At 35.1% G+C, this 24,593-nt stretch overlaps 1 long non-coding RNA gene across 1 annotated transcript in view; it reads right to left on the bottom strand.

Moving 5' to 3' along the window:
- Positions 1-12,590, bottom strand: part of LOC117800638 — an 86,217-nt gene extending 73,627 nt beyond the window's left edge. Inside the window, exon 1 of the long non-coding RNA XR_004623142.1 lies at positions 12,550-12,590. This is a non-coding gene — a long non-coding RNA (uncharacterized LOC117800638). The remainder of the gene's footprint in view (positions 1-12,549) is intronic.
- Between the last annotated feature and the right edge of the window lie 12,003 nt (positions 12,591-24,593).

Below are 24,593 nucleotides of genomic sequence, written 5' to 3'. Positions count from 1 at the left end.
CCAAAACAAGGCAAAACAAGTTTTACTACCAAGGCTGCAATTGCTATCAGATGCTAGTAGTTGTTATAATAAATTTAACTCAAGATATCTCCTTTTCTTCATTTTAAGAACTTTAAAAATTAACTTTCATCCCCGCAATAATTTTTTTATAGAACATTCTATCATAACTTTAGTTTATTCTGTGTACCGTTCCTTTCAAAAGTTTCTTCTTTAGTCCTGCTCTCTCTACCCAGTTCTCAGAAGACCGCACAGCAGAGGTAATGAGGAGATGGCCATCACCACGTTGTGTGGAACATGGCTGCTGGTTTCTTGGGGGGTGCCTGCTTGACAGGAAATGTTTTTAAACCGACTGATTTGGGACAGTTAAAACATAATTTGAAATAATTTAGATTTGGATTGTTTGTATCTTCGGTTTTCTTTCAACACTTAAAGGCAGGCATATTAAAGGCATAAATATACAGGCACAGCTATATGAGGAAAGTATAACTCTTGGCAAAATAGTGGCATAAGCAGGTTCAAAATAGAAGCATGAGGTCTAAATATTTTCTACCTTTGTCTTTTTAGACAAACATGAAGGACTTCACATTCTACAGCAAGTTTTATGAGTTCTCACATAATTTGACCTTAAGATACAACTGTTTTTGGATCTTGGGTTGCCCCTCAATATTTGTAAAGAGTGTAGGGAGTAAGTAGCATTACCTTAAATACTATAACACATTTCCAGTTTATTGCTTTTAAAGAAAATTCCTACTACCACTGGCTATCCCCCATTTTTTGTCTTCTACAGAAATATTTTCCTGACAATAATACCAAAAACACAATAAAAAAATCCAATCCAATAAATCGGAAGTTTAATAGCTCTGCAGAAGTCTTGTCACTGATATTCAGAATACAGTTTTATTGCTACATAAATATAAGCCCACACTTAAGGAAAATTTTTTTCTGGTTCACAGGGTATGTGTTATTTAAGCTGGTGGCTAGAGGGAGCCCTTCTGTCTCAGAAACAATTATCTAAAGGAGAAATAAATCTAAGGTTAAAAAAAATCAAACTATTTTTAAATAAAGGCAATAATACGTAAGTACAATGGATAGCTGGCATTTGATTTAACATTTGTGTTCTTTTGTTTCTCCTTTGCAGAAAGAAAGCAGATAAAGACAAATGGAGTCAAGTTCAACATTTTCAACGAGTTAGCAGACAAGTTCTGATGCAGTCAGTACCTCAGATTTATCGTCTAGAAGTTGCCAGTCAGTTTATACAAACTTAAAGACTTGTTATCACGAGTTCATAGTTTTGTTTTAAAAAGAGGGAAAGTGGAAGGAGATCAGCCTTCTTGTTTTAAATCTTTTTTTTTTTTTTTAAGTAGGCTCCACATCCAGCATGGAGCCCAACACCGGGCTTGAACCCCCAACCCTGAGATTAAGATCTGAACAGAGATCAAGAGTCCAATGCTTAACCCACTGAGCCAACCCAGTGCCCCAGCCCTCCTGTTTTAGAAAGACAAGGTCTCTCCTCATATGGCTGGAGAACACCTGGAACTTAAGAATGCTTTTTGCCAAACAATGCTAGCAGCAACACCCCAGAGCCGCTGTCCTCTTTTCCTTCCACTGCTCTGTGAGAAAGTCAGAGGCACTTGTGAGAGAGAAATTGTTACAAAAAAGGGATGAGGAGGGAAAAAGATTATCCTCTTACCAATTAGTTTGCTTACTTTTGCCTTTTCTGTCTCAGACCACCGGGTGCCTGGAATTAATATACTTAGGGCCAAATCCACTTCAACTCAGCCACAGTTCTGGCAAACTGAGTTTTTGCTGTGTGGTTTGGTGTGCCTTTGGCCTTCTCTATCTGCCGGTCAGGTAGTTAGTTCTCTCTAACCATGAAATTTGTGGGCTGGATTCCTAAGCCTTTTCCTTATTCTTTCCATAGCATAGAAATTGGAGCATTAATATTTATTTAAAAATCAAAATCCTTGAGCATTGAAAAAATCTGTGGAGCTTATATGCCTTACCCTGGTGGTATACGCTTGAGAGACTGATTGCTTAGGACTTCTGCCAGAGGAGGATTCAACTAATTATAAAAAGCCATCAGTGTCATGGAGCCATCCCTGGTATGAACTTGTAACTGCGAGTCTAGAGGTCTTGACCACACGCTAGGCCTTCTATAAAGCTGAGGTAGGCTCTGAGGGTGTGGTCTGTACTTTGCAGACTCCAGTGCCCGGGTTAGAAAAACAGGCGGCAGTGTTCTCAGAACGTTACAGTCATTTTGTAATTTGCTTCTGCCTCCAGTTAAAGGCCAATATTTTTATTCTTTTTTTTAATGCTGCACATTTCAAATATTAACCAAGACACTAATATTTACAAAAGGCACACTTTATTTGCAGCAAAAGGAGAATAAATTAAAAAAAAAAAAAACGGCTTCTGATTTTTACTTGGGGATCTCAAAGTATGGCCAGCAGTAACCTAGTGAAGCATCCCCTGATTTTCACGATGTGGCTCTTGGATAACTGGAACCCATGAAGGTGTTCCAGGTGGTCTGGGACAAGCCCAAAATGCAAGTTACACAGGCAACAACAAATTTTATAAATGTATTTTCCACTGCAGCTCTGAGACTCTGCTGGAAAGCATGAAAATGAACTTAAAAAAAAATCTAACCACAATTATGATTACAGAGCCAAGCAAAAACACCACAAAATGGTATTGAGGGCTTTGTGATATCAAAGAAATGAATACACTTGGGTAGGTGGTCCACAGGGCCTTATGCCCTGCCTAAGTGGCCTGTGGAAACTGCTGCAGAGCAGTGGAACCAGCATAATTTTCTCAATGCCTCTTGCAGGTGAGTATTTATCTCAGAGAAAGGGCCACATCTTCCAAAGCTTAGGGAGGTTTTTCTACACTCTTAGTAACACTTGCATGGCAAATTAAAAATTCTGAGCATATGATACTTAAAATTTATCTTTGAAAGCTCTCTAAACTTAGACATGTATTGAAGCGAAGTGTTTTGAGTTAGGGGATCCACAGGTATATGTAAATATCAATATAATTTGGAAACTCGCATTCATTTATCATATATATAGTCTTGCTAAATTTGAAACTAATTTTGAGAGGAAGCCTGGTGCACAGTGGGGGTGTTCATACAAATGTTACCTGTTGTTTTTCAGCAGACATTTTTTGCAGGATGGAAGCTGTGGCATTCTACCGTATCAAAGGTAGGTTCATGCCAAACTAGTTCCTATTTGGATAGATGCAGAGTTGGGGAGGGAGTTGCTAGAGACACATTTGTGGGAAACCTGCTATATCATAAGCATAATGCTACTGGCTTTATAGAAATTATTCTGTTTATATCTTCCAATAAATCTTTAGGACAGGTATTATTATTTTCATCAAATAGACTGACAAACGGAGGGTCAAAGAGATTAAGTAACTTGTCCAAAATCACGTATCTGTAGAAGTAAGATGCAAACCTGAACCCTGTGATAATGTAATCAAAGGTGTTTCCATTATAGTTCTTTTTAATCTGCCATCCTGAGCTTTTTCATAGATTTTGATTTGTCTCTTGTCTGTCTTTCATATACACGATAGAGACACTGCCCCGCCCACAAAAATTACATAGATTTTGACAGTCAGCCTTATTTCTACTCCCTTCCCTCTTAATTGAAATTCAAGGAGCACATTTTTCACTGCAACTAAAAGTCTGATCTGAAAGAGATCTCTTTACTTCATTGGGAATGACCTGTATTTGGAGATTGAAGGTTAATTTGTCACTTGGCTTCCTCAAGGATTTTAGGAGTCTCTTAAAATATATAGTCCTCTATAGGTCTTTTGCCTTCCACAATTCTTGCCAACCTTGCCAAGAATATAGTGCCCTGGCCACTTTTTACAATAGCAATTTCTCAGGTTGAATTTATGCAAATGAGAGATACAACTGTGAAAGATGAGATAATGTCTCTCTACTAAACGAAGAACAGTCGCACTGCTTGCTATAGGAGTGGTAGCTTCCTCAAGCTTAGATTTCCTCATATGGGATGCAGACGCACTGCATGTAAGCTTCCATCTGGATCATATTTACTGTCCTCAAGGACCCTAGGCAGCAAGACCTGTGGCAGGAGGAATTATGATCTAAGAAGTTTCTACCCCCTAATCCCTGGGACTATGACCATCATGAGATATTATGCTTGTGGATATGTTGTCTTACACACACAAAAAAGAAATCTGCAGAGGTAATCAAGGTTCCTAAGTAGTTTAATTTAAAATAGGGAGATTATACTGGATTATCAGTGTGAGCTCAATGCACTGATATCAGTGTGTACACACCCATGTATTCATGTCATTATGAGCAGAGGCAGAAGAGGCAGTCAGGGGGATACAGGTGAAGAAGGGGTCAAAGAGATTCAGAGAAAAATAAATATCTGATGTGTCATTACTCACTTTGAAAATAGTAGGTCCCACAAGCCAATGAACACAGGTAACCTGAAGAAACTGAGAATAACCCCTGGCCAAGAGCCAACAGAGAAACAAGGGCCAGAGTCATATAATCACATGGAGCTTAACTAAATTCTGCCAACAGAATTTGAAGTGTGCCTATAAGCAGATTCTGCACCACAGCGTCTAAGGAAGGTCCCAGAACCACTGACACCTTGATTTTCGCCTTGTGAGACCTTAAGCAGACTACCAGCCAGGTCTACTGGACTTCACTCTACAGAACTGCGAGATGATAAAGGAATATTGTTTTAAGCTGCTGATTTTGTAGCAATTTGTTACATTGGTACAAGACAGCTAATGCAGGAACTGAAGCAAATCTGATGTTCATGTTGCTTGCTAATGGTGTAACAACTTCCTTTATCTCTGACCCAGGAGCTTCATGTCTTCTGCCAGCATCTATGAGACAGTAGCCAGCTAACTTATTAGCTTGAAACTAGAGTAAAATCAAAGACCCACTAGCATCTAAAATGAGTAGCTATTAGTGATAATGCCCCTGTTGTGCTGATAGAGGCTGCATGGCCCAAATGAAGAGTGAAGAAGACCTGGGCTCCAATACAGTCTCCAACACTTACACAGCTATGTGATCTTACACTGCTTAATTGATCTTTATGAGCTCCCTTTTAAAATTTATGTTAGATACTGTAAAATAGCTGTGAGCATTATATGAAATTATAAATACATAATGCTTGCACATTATGCTTCTTGTACCTTGTCCATATGCCTGCCAAGATGATAGTTTAGTGAACGTGGCATGAGAGATAAGTGAAATTTCTGAAGTACAAAGATCTCACTCATACACACACATACACACACACACTAGATTGCTCCAATAGCTAATCTTATACAACCATAGATATAGACTGTTAATCTATTTTTAGATAATTTTCATGTGAAGACATTTCTGGTGTCACAATTGCACTGATGCATTTCAGGTATCCATACTCTTCTCACTTCATTTTCATGCTCTTAGTATGCTACTCTTGCCTTCTTGTCAATAAGGAGCCACAGCAGGCAGAGGCAGCCTTTCTTCCTGTTCCTTTCCAAATTCGTGTGTTATCTACAAATATTCACTTAGAGTTCCCAGGCAAAACCCATGGCCAGTAGCTGGAGCAGCTTTAGGCTCACTGAGGCCTAAATGAGATCACTGATCCATGACTGAGGAAACGTCTAGAGTAAGCATTCATTAGAAAATACTGACCAGATAACATTTGGGATTCATAGGCTTCTGGTTCTGTCACATTTCAGTCAACAAAGATTTGTAAAATAAGGAAGAATCTCAGATGAGCTAAACTGTTAGCTCATCCATTTTATAGATGAGGAAACACACCAAGGTATCAATACTAAGAAACAGTATTAGTGGGGGCGCCTGGGTGGCACAGCGGTTGGGCGTCTGCCTTCAGCTCAGGGCGTGATCCCAGCGTTATGGGATCGAGCCCCACATCGGGCTCTTCTGCTATGAGCCTGCTTCTTCCTCTCCCACTCCCCCTGCTTGTGTTCCCTCTCTCGCTGGCTGTCTCTATCTCTGTCGAATAAATAAATAAAATCNAAAAAAAAAAAGAAATAAAAAAAAAAAAAGAAACAGTATTAGTGGCTACATGGAGATCGGAACCCAGTTTTTGGGGTTTCCAAAGTGGTGGACTTTTTATTCTCCCCCATCTCTACACATATGGACAGTGATTCTTCTTTATGATACATGCTACAGAGAGAGACAATGAGGAACACAAAAATTAGCGCCATTCTCCTCCCACTTTTCCATCATTTTTTTTTTAATGTACTCCTTCTTCCCTTATCTATGCAAAATAGAAGCCACAACAAATACAAAGACTTTCATGGTAGCAGACTCTCAAGGATTGCCTTCTCTACCAGAATCTTGGAATTACTGACCCAGCAAATAGATGAGGAGGTAATAAAAAAGGGACAAAATAATCTTGAACGCTGAGGTAATTGACAGGTCACAGGTTCTAGAACATTACCCAGAAGCCATCTTGCCATCCTTTTGTACTTAACTAAGGAAAAAATTCAAGCTTCTACTGACAAGATTTTTCTCCATTTGCTCAACCACCCTTGGTTGCAAAGTAACTCTTTAAAAAGTCTTACTTGAAAAATCCAGGCACTTGACCAGCACATAATTGAACTTGAGTTATTTGGGAGAACTAAATTAATGTGTCATGAAAGAAGTAAAAGAAGCATATTAGAAATTCTGCTGGTGGAGAACCTTTCTGAATGTTGAAATAGCCCAGGATGCAATGCATATTTCTCACATCATTAACTTACACAAAAACATGCCATTGTCAGCTACTTTTCAAATTAAGTAGGCCGGATGACTCTAAAAAATGTTTGGCTTGACCCACTCCATGAAACAGTCAAGTTCACCTCTGAAGTTGTAAATATAAATCATGCTTGATTTGGTAATCTGCACTGATTGAAAACATTTTTGTATAAATGGGAACAGGTAGTTAAAAAAAAAAAAAGAAAAGAAAGGAAAAGAAAAGAAAAGAAAAGAAAAATGGAGAAACCCAAAGCATGGAAAGTTGGCTCCTATACTAGTTTTGCAGAAGATTTTGGAAATTAAGGCCTATCAACATTCCTTATCCCTTTCTTCTACAGAAGTCTCGGTATCTTCATAGAGCTCCCCTGTATTTGCTCCTTGTACCATTTTGCATTCTTATCCATATGTATTTTCCCTGAATCTTGTAGAGACTAGCAGATTAACAACAGGAAAATAATAAAAATCTAAAAAAGAGTTTGCTCAATATCACTTCCCAGAGAGCAAGACATATGCATAGTCAAGAGCATGACAGTGACATCTATATTTTTAAACCTTTGCTTGCGTTTTTGAATATCACTGGAAAATAACACCCTTTAGTATTCTTTGGTGAAACAGTTTTAAGAGGAGAATATTTTTGTTTCTTCTAATTCAATCCCGTATCTTTTTTTTTTCTAATCAGATTGATCTGGATACGCAACAGAATTTTTAAAATATATAAACATTTTATAAGTGACCTTCAGATAATTATTCTCTAGGCTAACCCACTTTCAAGTCTTTTATTTTTCCTTTAAGGACATGATTTCCTATGCTTTTATCACATTTGTTTCTTTCCTTTGGAATCTCTTATGGATATTAAAATGTAACTGAGTTTATTGGATTCAATGCTTAAAACAAAAGGAATTCAAAAGTTCTTACATTTGGCACCTTTCATAAAGGTATAATTTCTTAACTTAAAGGAGTATAGGGGAGCTATACCCTGTGCCTTACCATATTGTATATGTTGTTTCAGTGGGGATAGCAATGTGATTGGTTGATGAAGAAAAATTCAGATTTGCTTCAAATTTTCTGATATAGCAAATGAGCTATCACAAATATTTCACCAAAGACGATTTATCAAATGATTATTTTTAAGTAGATAAAGCTAATAATTTAAAAAAAATAGTGGGCAGCATATCTCTTTCATGAAAATAACAAATACATTCATAACTTTCTTTAGAAGTATATATTTAGAGCCCTACAGTATGCTTGTAGAAAGATATATATTGTTCTCTTTTCTTTGCTTTTCCACTGCCCTCTCCCTCATTTCATTCTCACAATTTCATATCAGTGGGAATAAATAATTTAATTAAACTGAATTCCAGAACTGCATATTGGAATTATATAATTAAATATACACTGGCACTTATTGTCAAATCTCAATTACTCACATATCCGCACTTTCCTTATTTTACTGTCATCTCCTATTACCCATCATTTGGTTATCCATTGTTACTTTATATCATTAGCAGAGGACAGGATAATGATAAAAAATGAAATAGCATTTACTGGATAGTTAATATGGACTGCGTTTTTGCTTTTTTAGTATATAACTTAAATTAATCCTCAAAACAAACCCAAGAGCTACGGTTTTTTTACATTTATAATGGATAAAGCAACTACAGCTGGGAGAACATAATTAAATTGCCCAGTCATATACCCACTAAGCAAAGAAGTGACAGAAGTGAGATTCAAGCATAGATTTATCAGAATCCTAATTAAGTTAGTAATTTTAAGTAATTATTAATGGCTTAAGTGAAAGATAAAGTATGAAGCAAAATTTATTAGCCAACATTCTCTATCAGTTTATCAAATAAAAATATCAGAAATAATTTTATAGAAATGTGGTTAAATATATTAGTGATTTAATAATAAAAATGTATACTTCAGCTTCTCTATCACTGTATCATTTTTGGTAAACAGCAAACGATACCCCCATTGAGAAAACTTAGGAAAGCTGGATAAGACCCCTGTCTCCCTGAGACACACACTTTAGAGCTTAAATATATAAGGAGAAGTGATGGGGCAGGCAGAATTAGAAAGGCAAGATCCTGGAGAGAAGGGAACTTCAGAGAGATGAGCAGACTTTCTACCTATCTTCACCCTTAGAGTATTTGCTGATCATTGGTGGTGGGAGTCTCTACAAATTCAGGCAGAGAATCATTACTAAAATAAAGAGAATCCATCAGGCTTTGGAAATCCTACAAAGTTGGGAGGAAAAAAAATAGACTTTGTGTATGTCAAGGCAGTCAGTACTTGTGGGACCAAGATCTCAGAGAGAAAAGTAGTCAAGATTCAAGTAAAACATTCAGTGAACTTCCCCTTAACACACCAAACTCCTCAGTTGCACAAAAGGCTGAGACGACGAACAGAAAAATTTAATCAATACAGAGTGGAGTTTTACATAGTCTCACAGTGCTGAGGAAGAGATTCAAAAACGGGAGCTCAGTACTCATCAAGGAGGTGGACCATTAGTAGACGTTCTAGGCTCCTGGATATGAAGCTTAACCGGTAGGGGCTGGAACAGAGGGAGATTAATTCTTATAAAGTCTACAAATTGACCCAAGCATAATTGGTTATCAGAGAAAAGACTGAACTGCCTTTGAAGATAGCTAAACTAATCCTAATTTTCTATGTTTCATACAAAATATGCAGCATTCAATTGATAACTACAGAGTAGAAAAATAAGCAATCCAAGACACAAGGGAACAAGACAACAGAAACAGACACACAAATCACTCAGCTAATGAAGTTCTCAGACCTAGACCTTAGACTTAAAATAGATAATAATAATAAGGAAACTTTCCCCAGAGAGTTAGAATATTTAAAAATGAAACAAACGAGGAATATAGAACTGAAAAATGCAATATTGATATTAAGGCCTAAACAGCATAACGCGTATAGCAAGAGAGAGACCAGTGGAAAATATCCAGGCTGAAATGAGGAGAGAAAAGAAACTGGAAAATGGAGAAAAGCTCCTAAGAAAATATGTAACACAACTAAAATATCTGATATATGTACAATTAGTTACTCTATTGTGCTAGATAGATTCACAAATAAAATTGCATATATTTAGGTTGTACAATGTGATATATATAGATAGATATAGTGAAATGCTTACCACAATCAAACTAATTAACATATCCAGCATCTCACATAGTTACTTCTTTTCTATTTTTTATGATGAGAACTTTTGAGACCTATTTTCTTAGAAAATTTCATGTCTGTAATATACCATTATTAAATATATATCATGCTGTACATTAGGTTTCCAGAACTTATTCATCTTGTAATGTAAATTTGTACACTGCAACAAACATCTCCTCTTTTCCCCATCTCGTAGCGCCTGTTAACCACCATCCTACTCTGTTACTAGGAGTTTGATTTTTTTACTTTTAGATTTACATATAAGCAAAATTATGCAGCATTTGTCTTTCTGTGCTGGCTTATTTCACTTAGCATAATGTCCTATAGGTTTATCCACATTGCTGCAAATGGCAGGATTTCCTTTCCTTTTTTTTTTTTAAGACTCTATAATATTCCACTGTATATTACATATATGTTGTTTTGGCGGGGAGAGGGCAAAAGCTGGTATCTACCACTCTGTGATCTTGCTGATGCCCTTAGTTAAAATGAATAAATTTATAGAAAACACAATTACCAGAACTAACTTAAGAAGAAACAGAAAATCTGAAAAGTCCTACATGTATTTTCAAAATTAAATTTGTAATTAAAAACTTATAAGAAATGAATACTAAAGGCTAAGCTCTTTCCTGAATAAAGGAGAAATCATAAATAAATTTCAGCAAACAGGGCCCAGGAAAATATAAAAACAGGAAAAGAAATCATGATGAAGTTAGCTTTGGTCAGTGACTACAAGGTTACTTTAGCATATGAAAAATTATCAATAAAACTCACCAGCTTCAGTATAACTTGGAGAAAAAAACAAATAATTGTTTTATTAGTTATAGAAAAAACATTTGATAAAATTGCTCTTTCATGATAAAAATTCATAGCACACCAGGGAATTAAAAAGGATTTTTTTACTGTAATTGAGTAAATATTATGCTTAATAATCACATAATAAAACTTTCCCAACAAATCTAAGCATAAAGCTTTTACTAAATCCTGTACACTATGTCAATTAAGTTAAAAAATATTCAAAAAGAAAATCCATTATTCATGGATAACATACTTTTTAACGTAGAAAATCCAAAAAGAAATACTGTTAGAATTTATAACTAAACTTAGAAAATCCCCAGTGAAGGGGTCTACATAAAGTGAACTGTATTGTTTACTAGCAACAAACAATTTGAAAATGAAACCTAGAAATGATGCCATTCTGCTTCTAGTTCTGGAAAAAATAGAGTAGATATACTTCACCCTATTTTATCCTGCTTTAGTATATATGTAAACCTTGGAAAAATACATGAAACAAACACCAGAGGACTTTGAAATATGGTGAAAAACAAGACAAGATGGCTCTCTTGAGACCCTGTGACTCAGGAGTGAGTTTCCTATTTTGTGCTGATTTGTCATTGTTTGTTAGTTTCTTGGCTTTCTCCTCCTACATATAACCCAGTTTACTTGATAAGAGAAGTTTTTGCAGCCTGGGTATGCCATAGGCACTAACTCAAAAAGTGAAAAACAAACCCCCCCCCCCCACACACACACACAAGAGACTAAAGCAAGCTGTGTTTTTTTTGTTTTTTTGTTTTTTTTTTTTTTAAAGTTCTACCTACAAGCTGGTAGAGGCTCAGCTCTGGAAGGACAAAAATGTCTTGACCAGCTTTACTCCAGCTTAAGTGAGCAGAACTCTGACTTTCACTCCACCTCTACAGGAAGAGGTAGTTCTTTCTCCTAGTTGGTGGGCATTTATAGAGGATTTGTGTGTAAGCAGACTTACTATCATTCCAAGATGGCAGTAAGGAGACAGTTTCCTTCTCTACCAGGGGGCATGCACAGAGGCTGTAAGGGCAGACCCTGACTACAATCATATACAAATAGTAAGGATATAGCTCTCCTCCTGGCTAGGGGATATCAGCAGAGATTATGTGTGTGAACACAGCCCAAATTACCATCCTGGTTTGTCAGTGATGAGCTTTAAATAGAAATCTGAGTCTCATATAATAATGTTGAAAATGCCCAGTATACAATAAAAAGAAAATAATTCATCATACATCAAACATCAACTCAAATAAAGAGGTACAATCAGGGTGTAGGTGGCTCAGTTGGTTGTTTGGCTCAGGTCATAATTTCAGGGTCATGGGACTGAGCCATAGGTTGGGCTTCATGCTTAGCACGGAGTCTGCCTGAGATTTTCTCCTTCTCCCTCTCCCTCTGTCCCTGCCTCCACTTGTATTCTCTTTCTCTCTCTCTAAAATACATAAATAAAATCTTTTTAAAAAAAAAAAAGGAAGGAGAATAAACAGACATCAACATTGAGATGGCACAGATACCTGAATTATCTGACAAGGATTTTTAAATGCTATCAAAAATAATTCACTCTTGAAACATGAAAAAGTAGAAATTCTCACAAAAGAAAAGATATAAAGAGCAAGCAAATAAAAGCTTAAGAACTATAAACACTATAACCACAAATTTTTTTAGAACTCACTGGGAGGAATCAAGAGTGAAGGTAAAAAATTAGGAAACTTGAAGATTTATCAGTAAGAATTATTCAGTTTGAACAACAGAGAGAAGATAGTTTTTAAAAAAAAGAAAAGAACCTCAAGGATGTGTAGCACAATTTAAAAAAAAAAAAATCTTACCTCTATGAGATGAGAATCCCAAAAGGTGAAAGAGTATGGAACTGAAAAAATATCAAATATCAAAATATCAATAAATGCCAAATTTAATGAAAGACATAAAACTCTAGATTCAAGAGAGTGAGTGAACCTCAAAGAGGATAAATAACAATAATAGTAATTAATACCCACTGCCAGATACATCAAAGCTTCCAACAATTAAAACAAAGAAAGAAACTGAAAATCAGCTGAAGAAAAATATATTATTATGCCCCAAATATCCAAAGAATTCATAGAAATCAATGAAAAAAGGCAACTCCAAAGAAAGATGTCTTGAGATTTAAATCAGCATGTCAACAACAATAAAAGATCTTATTCGAATGACTGATAAATACATGGAAAAGTATGCATGTTTAGTAGTGATAAAGATGCCAATGCACCTGTTAAAATGGCCAAATTAAATATTTAAAATGCTAAGTGTGCACAGGTTGGTGCTGAAATTGGAACTCTCATACATGTTGGTGTTTGTGTTCTTTGGTACAGTATGGAACACATGACAGTATCTACCAAAGCGTTTCACATGCATACTTCCCAACCCTGCAATTTACCCTTCGTATGTATCCAACAGATAGGTACTCATCTGTCGCCAAAGAACATTCAAAGAAAGTCTGTAGTAGCACTATTCTTAACACCCCAAAACTTCCAACAACCCACATCTCTATCAAATGATAAAGTAAACTGCGGCATACTAATTGAGCAGAGTAACATATGGAAATGAGAAAGAATAAATTGTTGCTACGTGCAACTGTATGTCGCACAAACATACTGTCAGCCAAACGAAGCAGTCAGACATCAGAGTACAAGCTACATTATTCCATTTCTATAAAGTTTAAAGCCAGATACAAATAATGTATCGTGAGCGTGGCCTTCTGGAGGACGGTAATACTCTCCTTCTTCATCAGAGTGCTGGTAAAGTAGCTGGGTTCACTATACCAGGATTCACTACACTGAACACTTAAACATTACATTATGTTTTGTAATTATGTGGTTCCTCTATAAAAAGTTTATACTTTATGTATACTTTATTTTTGAAGTTATTCTTACTTCCCCACAAAATTACCAATTAATCTCTAATAGCAATCTTCAAGTTTCAGAATTGAAGTACTGACCAATCCATATGTTAGGTTATGGAAGGGAGGAATAAATATGACATGTGATGAAAGGTAGGAAGGTTTACAAAACATTTTCTATTTCAACTTAAATCATTTCTTTAAGTAAAATGTCAAGGAGGATATTAATACAATCTGGGTAAAAAGACTATTAACCAGTGTTCTAGTTAAGTAAGTTTTATCACCTATGTTGATTTCTTAGAATTCTCTTTTGGAGAAACTCTAGTCTCACTCACCTTGTGTCCAAACACTTGGAATTGAGGATTGACTGTTTCTTTACTTTTATGACAAATCATTTGTTGACTATATGAAGACAGGATTGTCAGTATTTTTTGAGGATCTAACAAGAAGCAAATTTGGCATCTCTTTGTGAACTGGTATTTGTCATTATCCCGATTACTTTTTCTACTTAATTTTTTAAATTGCCACATATTTTGGAAATATTCCACAGGCAGAAATCTTCATCAAAATAAATTCAGTGTTTGTTAAGGAAAGAAGAGATTACTACAATTTTCAGAACATATACTGGAGCCAGAATCGCTCGGGGTGAAGGCAGCATGTGTTGTTTTCTCTGGATGGAGCTGGGATTTAACTGAAATTCTCCCTGATGTTTTCCTTTATTTCTATATTAACATTAAAATGCAGTCAAATGTTAGTCTCAAAACTTTATGTTCAGTTTTCACTTAGACCATTGAAATACATTTTACTTTTCCGCCAATACTATTAATACAGACTTTTTTCCCGCAAAGTTACATATATACATAGTTCAAACAATCAAATAGTATTACTGAGGCTGTAGGGGGAAAGAGAAGTCTCCTGCCCCATTATGTATTCCCCTGATTACTGCTTTCAACTCTTTAAGCCAGCATTTATTTCTGTGTTTCTAAATCACATAATATAGTTAATTTTTTTTCATTTTAGCTATAACTTGATTTTCCTACTATGGAAAATGGTCATTTAGTTCATGACCTAACTTCAGCATACTTTTCTCAAACATGATAACACAATTTGTAATTTTTTTCACTCAGATTCAAGCTCATCAGGAAATCCCTGAGTTTGGTTCTTATGTGGTTCTCCTCTTCTCAGCATTATCCCACACTTTGTTTCTTCTTTCTGCTTTCTTCCATACAGATGCTGATATCATGAAGGTCTTGTGGCTTTCTGTGGGTTATCACCACCTGTGTGTATTTGGTGGTTTTGGAGTTTGTGGGGAAACCTCACCCAGTTTTGTTGTAAATGTACATGGATTTTGGGGGTTGCAATTTAGTTGCTCTGTTTTTATGTGGTGATTTGGAAAGATAACAAAATCTCTTTTGCTATCTCCGCTACCATGCCATCTGTCCAGTATCCCTAGATTTACATATAAAGCTGAGATAATAATACATGTTCCTAATTAATAAACATATAACAACTAACTCAGAAGATCACCAATAACAATAAATATGGTTATTACAGGAAACATAGGATAAATCACCGAAATGGGACTGCACATAACAAAAAAGAAGACTTATATGATTATCACAGCCAAGGTAAAAAAACTTTTCATCATAATTCTTCTTCTAGAATTTACCACATGATGACTTGGCTAATTGTCACATACAGACAAAATTTGCCTTCTCTTCTCAATTGTATGCTCATGAATGGCTGTCATTGTATGCTCTTCATGATCAACCACCCCAGCACTAAGCAAATGTGGTACTAATGCTGACTAGTAAATGTTTGTTGAGTGAATTAACAAATAAATGAACACATGAGTTGATTAAAAATGATTTTTCTTTGATTAATAGTAAATTCTCACACAACTATGGGCAGGTAGGTTATCTATATGTCTTGGAGTTATCTTGTGTGAAAATCCAAAAGCACATTAGTGAAATATTTGCTCTCTTGATATATGACCTCCTATTTCTCTGAGTACAGAGATTCCCAAACAACTGAATAGGTGTTATGTTACAGAGAAAAATTAAGAGAGGAGAGAACTTACTCTATTTTCTTCCTGGAGACAATTATAGAACAAGATTGAGTTTGAAATTAGATTGTGGAAGCAGGCTCCTTTCCAGTTCCTTCTGTGTCAGACTTTCACAATGTAGCTTTATTATTCTGCTCAAAGCGAATTCTCACCCCATCAAATACAAACATAACACATTATGTCTAAAATGTTACCCTTACTGGCTGAGATAAATTAATTTTCCATCACATAATGTTTTTGATTAATCACTTCTTCCTTGAGATCAGTCAAAGGATGACTGTTAGTACCATCCTTAATTTTTAAAAATTGATTAGTTTATTATTCTGTCATATTCATTGGGCAAACTAAAATTAAAAAAAAAAAAAAAAAGGAAGCACCTGGGCTCCTAGGGAAAAGTAGAAGATGCCTGCTGGAGGAGGGATATGGTATTTAAATGAACCATATATCATGACTGAAGAATGTCAAGGACTTTGGAACCAGAGAATATGGCAACCAGAAAGGGCCTTAGAACGCATTTGTTAAAAAACACTACTTATAGCTCATATTTTAAGGCCCAGAAAGATTAAGTAATTAAGCCAAAATTTCACATGGAGGCAGAACTGAAACTAGAATCGGGATCTCCTGTTCAATGTTTTTTCTCCTTCATTTTCTGAATTTATCCCATAGCAAATATGCTTTGATTAAACTTCTGGTCTAAATTATTCATGCCTGAAAAACAGAGAATATTCCAGAAAGAAAACTTCTACAGTAGTCAGATAACAAAAAGTGTGAGATAGTCCACTGAGTTTGAGAAGAGCGCTCCATAATTGAGAGATGGCATAATATAGACCTGTGCCATCTATGCTTCCCACTTTGTCCCTATACTATAGAACTCAACTTCTCCCTGAAACGTTCTGATGATGGACAGAAAATTCTATCAATCATAATTCTCAAATGGCATCACTTAACAATTATCTTTATCATGCTTATTCCCAAAACACAGTAAGTAATTCTATCATTCCCCAGTCCGGGCACAGACCTAGACAGCAGTAGTTGGTTACCATTCATATGTATTTTCTCTTGATTTTTATCACTTCTTCTAACAGATGTTTTATATATGTAGCATAAACCTCATGGAGTTTGAAATCTAAAAAGACAGATTCTTTCAGCTTTAAAAACAATTATCATTCCACTCACAAAGATCATGTTTATTTGGCGTACTTGTGACCACAAAAAAAAAAAAAAGTGCTATTTTAAAGGAGAATACTTACTTTTTACATCTTGACTAAAGTTTAGAATTTACAACACAGCTAAAATATTATTTTCTATTTTAGGGTAAATTATTAAACTGGATAATTTATGCTATTAAAACATGGCACAAATGAATTGATCCATGGTCCATCATGGCTTTACTTGCTTTTCTTAACACTATCTTAAAATGTTTCTTTAACTCATTTCTATTTTAGATCAACCATATTATTTCTACAGCACAGAATGAAAAACAATAAATATCTTGATAAAGATTAATATTCTTGATAAAGATTAATATTGAAAAAGTTTACATCATTTTTTTCTTTTCTGTTTTTCTTAATGTTTTTAATTTTTTTCATTCAAACTTGATTCTTCTAAACTTCAAAAGTACAAGTAAAATAAAGTGAACATTACAACTTACACTATTCTCACTTTCCAAATTTCCAGTCTATAAATAACCACAATTAATATTTTTGTAGGTATATTTAAATATCATAATCATAAGCAAACATATGTAGGACATTTCCTTACAAATGGGATCCTACTATATACATCAGTCTATAACTTGATAATCTACTTATCTCTACTTTGAGAACATCTTTATTGCAGTGACCTCATTTTGTATTTCAATAGCAAGGATACTTTAAACTCTAATTTAACTGCAGCTAAATGTAAGGTGTTGAAGAAACTTGTATTAGAAGAACATGGTACTGAGAGTAGTATGTGAGCAATTAAAGTTTCAAGTTAGTTGACTATACTTTCCATATTGGAAAACTGACTGGATTTGGAATAATGATGTTCAAAAAGATCACTTTATATCATAAACACTAATCCCAAGCTATCTTTTTCCCAAATCTAAATTGATGTATTTCATGTTGTATCTGTGCTCCCTTTTGAAAAATTTCCTGTGGTTCTTCAGATAATATCAGCTTCATCACTAAAATCTGAGACTCAGTCAGTGGTTTACTACATCCAGAAATGGAGCTCACAAAAACATGGGAGATGGTGCCATTGATGAAAGAAGACCCAGGGAAGGATACTTTCATCTTTTAGAGTTGTGGGAAATATTTGAGATCTTATTAGTATACTTGTCAGGAAAGAAAAGGAGGTAAAAGAAAATCAGACTGGTACCATTAGGCATTAGTTGATGGACCAACTGGTGTGCTTAAGCCTTCTTTTCTTTTTTATTCTGAGGATAATTTGCCAATAGTCAGAAAATCTGGCAACTACTTAGTGGTTGATATGATGAAAATGCTGGGCTCCTTTATGGAGATTATTCGATTCTGAAAAGTGATGCAAAAAATGTAAAAAGAGTTCCATAGCCAGGAACTCCCCACTCTCATTTGAAAAGCTACTCCATATATGTATTTTTTAACATAACTAACCTTATTATACCCCTTTTGTAAATACTTGTTTTCATATCATTCAACTAAATCAAAGCTCATTGGGCTAAATTGGAAAATTAAGGAAAAACATATTTTCTCATCATATAGATGTCCTCAGATTGCCCAATCTCATTTAGAATATTTTTAGTGTATGTAAAAATGTACTCTGGACATTATTTTTAAAAGATAGAACATTCCAGAAATCCCCTGGTAGAGATCATGTTATTAACCAATTGGTGCAATGTATACAAGAGACATGGGATTATTTGTATAAAAACTTACAGCCAAAGAATTTATGGCAGTAATATAAACTCATGAATGTCCTGTTCTGCCGGGGGGAATTCTCTGCAGTAGCTAGATGACTGATGATGTGGCAGAGTGCGATAACAAGTACAGCTGCTTCTATAAAAAAGAAATCATAACAAGCTAAAGAATAAATCCTCCATAAGAAATCTCTTAAAGTGACAATCCAGTTAACTTGTTTTCCTGTAATGGGATTCTATCATCTACTTTTCCCACCCAATGTACAATCCAAGCGAACAATACTTTTGGTCCTGGGTCTTCAAATGCTGCCAACAAGATAATTTTATAAATGTAGCATTTTAAGCTAATTTTACAAAGTAAAAATAAAAACTGAAGAAAACTGCACCAAACATGGGGATTTGTGACACGTACATTCAAGGAAAGCTTTTTCAGATAAAATCAGGAAAATAATTCATTAGTAATAGAAGGACCCATGTTTCTTGAGTTTTAAAATCTGAAGACTCCATATCACTTTGGGGGCTCCCAAGGTATGAAATATTTTGAACCTTTAAAGTTATGAGTGAAAATTCTCTTCATGCATACATCTTATGAACAGGAAACTAGGGAATATTACATATATATATGTAGATATTTATATATATAAATTCTGATTTGTTGAAGATCCTAGGCTGGCTATAAAGAAAGAATATTTAAGTATTCCCTATAATATTTGAGTGCTAGTATTTGACTTCCCACAATTAAAAGTGCAAATCCAATCTCTTCAAGTTTACTGAATCTAAGGTTAATTTAAAGTTTAATCCTGAAGGAGACTTATACAAATATTCTCTTATAACTGTCAAAATATGCTTGGCTGGGGTAAGAATTAAATTACGATGCAATAATGACTAAGACTTGAACAAAGTGATGTGATGCTGCCTAAACCAAGGGAAAAAAATTTCAGGGGTTATGGCGGTAGATGCTGGAGTGCTCAGTAAAGGCGCCAACTTCCAAAGAGAAGGTGGAGGTAACCATTCATGCCCACATCAGCAATAGATGCTCCAGTGGAGGCAGGACGAGAATGGCTGTATACATCCATTTAACCAGTTAAGAAAATTCTCTTCACTTGCATACATTGTTATGGCTGTTATAAATGACCTTACATTGTACAAAACTTACTCCTTAATCCTCAAAGATGTTAAAAGTAGATACATTACTATATGTTAACAATAACCTTCGATTTTAGGTAATTTCTCAGCATCCTCACTAAACTGAAATGCTATCCTAGTCAAAGTAACTGGATTTTACTACGCTACACATTAGTTTGACACCTACATATGTACATGCAATTTTTTAAGTTCAATATATATGTAATATGAAGGATAACCACATATTCCAGTTCGCCAAGGTCCTACTTTCTAGTTGTTGTCTTGACATAATTATTACAAGTATCCCTTTCACTCTCAAACACCTTTGGATGATTAAATCATATGGTTACCCTGGCATGAATACATACTTGAATATTTTTGGTTCCTTTATATTTATCTGGCTTTTCATTTCAGAATGCAAACAACTTGCTTGTAAGGTTGTAGTCTTTGATGTATACAAAATACTCACAGAAAACAAGAGTCATTTAAGCCATGGTAGTATGTGTTAACAATTCCATGTTAATTACCACATATTGCTGCTTCTAGTAAAAAAAAAAAAAAAAAAGAAAAAAAAACCAAAAAACAAAAAACAAAAACTAACTATAAATATGATGTAAAATCAGATAAGGGAGTCAGGACATCTCAGATATGGGTATATAAGCTGCCAGGTAATCTCTCTCTCTGACACACACACACACACACACACACACACTCACACACACACACACACACACGGTAATGTGAATAGAAAGTGCTCCCTTTTCTTTTTCTTTTTAAGATTTATTTATTTATTTGAGAGACAGAGAGAGCATGCACAAGCGTGGGGTGGAGGTGGGCAGAGGGAGAGGGAGACAGAGAAAATCCCAAGCAGACTCCCCACTGAGCACAGAGCCTGAAGTCAGAGCACAGAGCCAAAATCAAGACTTGGACGCTTAACCGACTGAGCCACCCAGGCACCCCAAAAGTGTTCCCTTTTCTAAGCATCAACTCCAACAAGATCATTTTGGTAAAAAAAATTTCTGAGGAAATGTTTCATTCAGATGAGTCATACAGATTCAGTCTCAGACCAATGGACCTTAGAGAATCATCTCTTCCTAAATACTTAAAAAAAAAAAAAAAAAGAATTGATGGGTGCCGTGGTGACTGTCAGCTGAATGCCCAACTCTTGGTTTTGGCTCAGGTCATGATCTCATGGGTCGTGGGATCAAGCCCCTCATCAGGCTCCATGCTCATCGGGGAGTCTCCTTGAGATTCTTTCCCTCTGACCCTTCCCCTGCTCATGTGTGGTCTCTCTCTCTCAAACAAATAAATAAATCTTTAAAAAAGGAAAAAGAAAAGAGAATTGAATGATTTTCCTTAAGCACTAGTCAAAGCTTCTGAATACAGAATGCTTGTGATACATTTCTCATATACAGTAAGTACTAAATATGTGATGAATGAATGAATGAGGTATGGATAACATTTTTATCCTATATTTCCATCTTAACTTATAATTTCCCTCCCAAAAAATAATACTATAAAATATGCATTAGTTCTATATTTCTTTGTTATAATGTAAATTAAATAAACTTCCTTTGGACTTACTGTATATTAATCTTAAAATAATGATACTTGACAGAATGTTTGAGAATGAATTACAGAACGAAAGGAGGAAAATGAGGAGCTGGATTACAATAATCAACTGCCTAGAGCTAAATATACCCTAAAAACAAGTTACTGAAAATTTAAGAAAATAGGTACAAAGGTCAGTCTATTTTTGTTGATGTTTTATTTTTCCATTTAAATTAATAAAGTACTGTCTTCTATCCTAAAATTTGCTTATAACTAGTCCTTTAGAATCAGTTAAGAAGTTAACCTATTACTGAAGAGGTTGTGTTAATATCAGTGACGTGTCAACTCATTTAGTTAATATGTCTTTAAGAAGTATAAAGAAACCCCTTAATTTACTACGAGAATTCAGACTAAGTAGCTAGTGTATGTGTGTATATATATATATTTATACACACACACACACTATAGTTTTTCTATATATATATTATATATATGGTTTTTCTCTTTTACTGGCAAGTAATAAATATAAATTGTAAGCATACTAATGTTGTCTTAAAACTGAATCTCTAAGTTCCCTATACTATACCAGCTAACAGAACATCATCTCTTATAGTCAAATGTTACAAATAGGCCAACTGCAAATAGCTGGGTATGAATTACCTGGTAAGTATTCTTTATATTTGAGTGGGAGTAAAAGTAAATTTGTCCCCATTCTCCACTGTCTTTCTCTTCATGGATTTAGGGATATTATGTGTTTTAAATAAATAATCATGTTTGAACTAAAACTGGGCTGCCCCTTTCCAATAAACTGGGTTTTATTATGGGATAGGGGATTTAAACTCTTACTCAGTTTGTGAAGTCCAGGCTTGAGATTTTTCACTTTTGCTTTAGTTATTTTTTGGTTTGGAGAGTTGGTTTATTCATGCTTAATTTTTCTGTGTTTACCAGCTGAAAGGCCTGATTCATAATGAAATATCTGCAAGCAGTATGCACAGTACCAAGGGTTTTACTAGGTGGCTGCCAAGGTCTGCATGAGAAATGGTCAAAGATAAAATGAGCCTTCTGAAGAATATTTGTTGGCATGGAAACAGAGGTTAATGAGGAGATGTGTTTCCGTAATGATAATATTAATGCTCTGCATTTATATAGCTCCTTTTCTTAGAACGCTCAGAGCACTTAACCTCCGCCTCCATTTCTGATATTTGTCATTTATTTTGAGTGGTTTTTACAAAACTAAGTTAGATAAAAGAGAAATGCTCCAAATTTACTATTTTTCAGACATCAATAAGAGAGAACCACAACGAGTCTCTGTTTAGGGAGCTATCAGGTGTGGCACATAAACTGGTATGTGGATTCACACTTTTTCCATTTACAGACATGACTCTTGGAGCTATAATCAAATGAGAAATACTAGCCTAAGTAGTGTTGTGTTGGGTCAGTAAGGATGAGAAGCTTCCTAAAAGTGCCCACATTCCTGAAGAACAGAAAGATATAGGCTGGTTACACAGTTCAGACCTCACCAGTGGGAGCCCCAGTTTTCTTATCTAGTTCCCTGTTCCCAAACCCAAAAGAAGTCTTCTTATAATGTTTCACACATGTGTACATCAAGACTATATGAATAGTTTCAAGAAACAAAACTCATATTGCAGCCAAATTCCCCAGAAACCATGAACCCATAAAGAGAAACCATTTGCAGCCAAAAGAAAATCCATCTAGCCTCAAAATTAACTATTGTTCAGTTGTTCATTTTTTTCAATGTGCCACAGAATAAATATTTCATGAAACGAAAACTGTAGATTTTTTTCTACTTAGTGTTTGAAAATGCCAATCAAAACCTTGAGAGGGAGGAGAAATCATATAGACTTTTTTTAAAAGACGCTTAAAAAAAAAAGATGCACAAAGAACTCTTTTCAGAAAAACAGTTAATAATGCCTCTTGGAACCTCTGAGTAAAACGCAATGCTCTTGCAAACTCATCACCTTAGATGGAAGAGGTTAAAGTAATTTCACAGGAGCACAGTAAGAAGTCATGGTAAGATGAGGGGGAAAGAGGCATCTTAGCTCCCACGCCTGCTTTCCAACAGAGAGCCATATTCTCTCCCAAGAGTATAGGAAAAAGCACCTGACCATTATCTGTTTTCCTAAACAGCTTTATTACATTATTATACACTTTTTTCATCATTGGAATGAAAGATATTTCCTACCAAGGACAACTCTGCTTGTAATTAACCTTTGGGACTTATTTCTTCAACTCTAGAGATAAAGTTAATACAATGTTAAAAATCTTGTGCCAAAGGAACACAGGAGTATAAAAGTTGGAGTGAGTTCCCAGCCTAGCCAATCTAAATGTAAGAAGTCATTCCTTACCTTCTCTTGGGGCAAGGAAGTATACTATTGCCATGACCCAAAGGTCTTCTGTTTTATTTGAATTTCTCTAGGTAATTCTGTACTTGATCCACGCTCACAATGCAGATGGGAGGATTGGGAATAGAGGGCTTATGTTTATTAGCAGTAGGTCTGTAAAAGGTGAAGTGCACTTTTTTTTTTGGTATTGTAGATCACATTTGCAACAATTAAGTAGGAAATGATGATTCTCTTTAATATGACGTTAGATTTCTTTTAAATTCTTTCTTTAAAATTCATCTTCTTTTGCAAATTTAGTTGCACAGATTCTGTTTTTATATTACCAAACTACACAAAGGATTGAAATTTAAAATAGAACAATAAAAAGGAACCTTAAATTTAAGGAATGTCTGAAACTATTATTGGTGCAAGCCAAAGCTTATAAAATAGCAGAAAGTCATGGACAGAATGATCTACAGGGAGCAACACTGACTAAAAAGTTAAGTACAGTGATCTTCTATCTAGTGCAGGCATCAGAACACTGGGGGCCATGGGACAAATATGGCCCACCTGCCTCCTATATTTGTAAATAATGTGTTACTGGAACACAGTCACACTCATTTGATGACATATTGTCCATGGCTGCCCTCGTCCTTACAACAACAGTGCTGAGTAGTCACAACAGAGACCCCATGGTGAACAAAGCCATAAAATTTCACTATTTGAACCTTTACAGAAAATGCTTGTCCACCCGATCTATACACCAGTTGTTTTCAACAAGACCAACCCCAGACCAACCCCCTGGACCATCTATTGAGCAAACTCTGCACCAGGCTGTATGGGCATAGATTTATTTCACTTATTTTTGAGTTTTATAGAGGTGGAATTAAGAAATTTGTTATTTTTGTCTTCTTTCACTCAAAATTATGATTATGAGAATTATTCACATTCTTTTATGTAGATTTTTCAATTGCATTGTATTTCACTGAGTAAATAAACATGATATATGTATCTGTATACGTATAGATATACGTATC

The sequence above is a fragment of the Ailuropoda melanoleuca genome, chromosome 1, assembly GCF_002007445.2.
Source record: "Ailuropoda melanoleuca isolate Jingjing chromosome 1, ASM200744v2, whole genome shotgun sequence".
Classification (NCBI taxonomy): Eukaryota; Metazoa; Chordata; class Mammalia; order Carnivora; family Ursidae; genus Ailuropoda; species Ailuropoda melanoleuca.
This window is presented reverse-complemented; position numbering and strand designations above follow the sequence as displayed.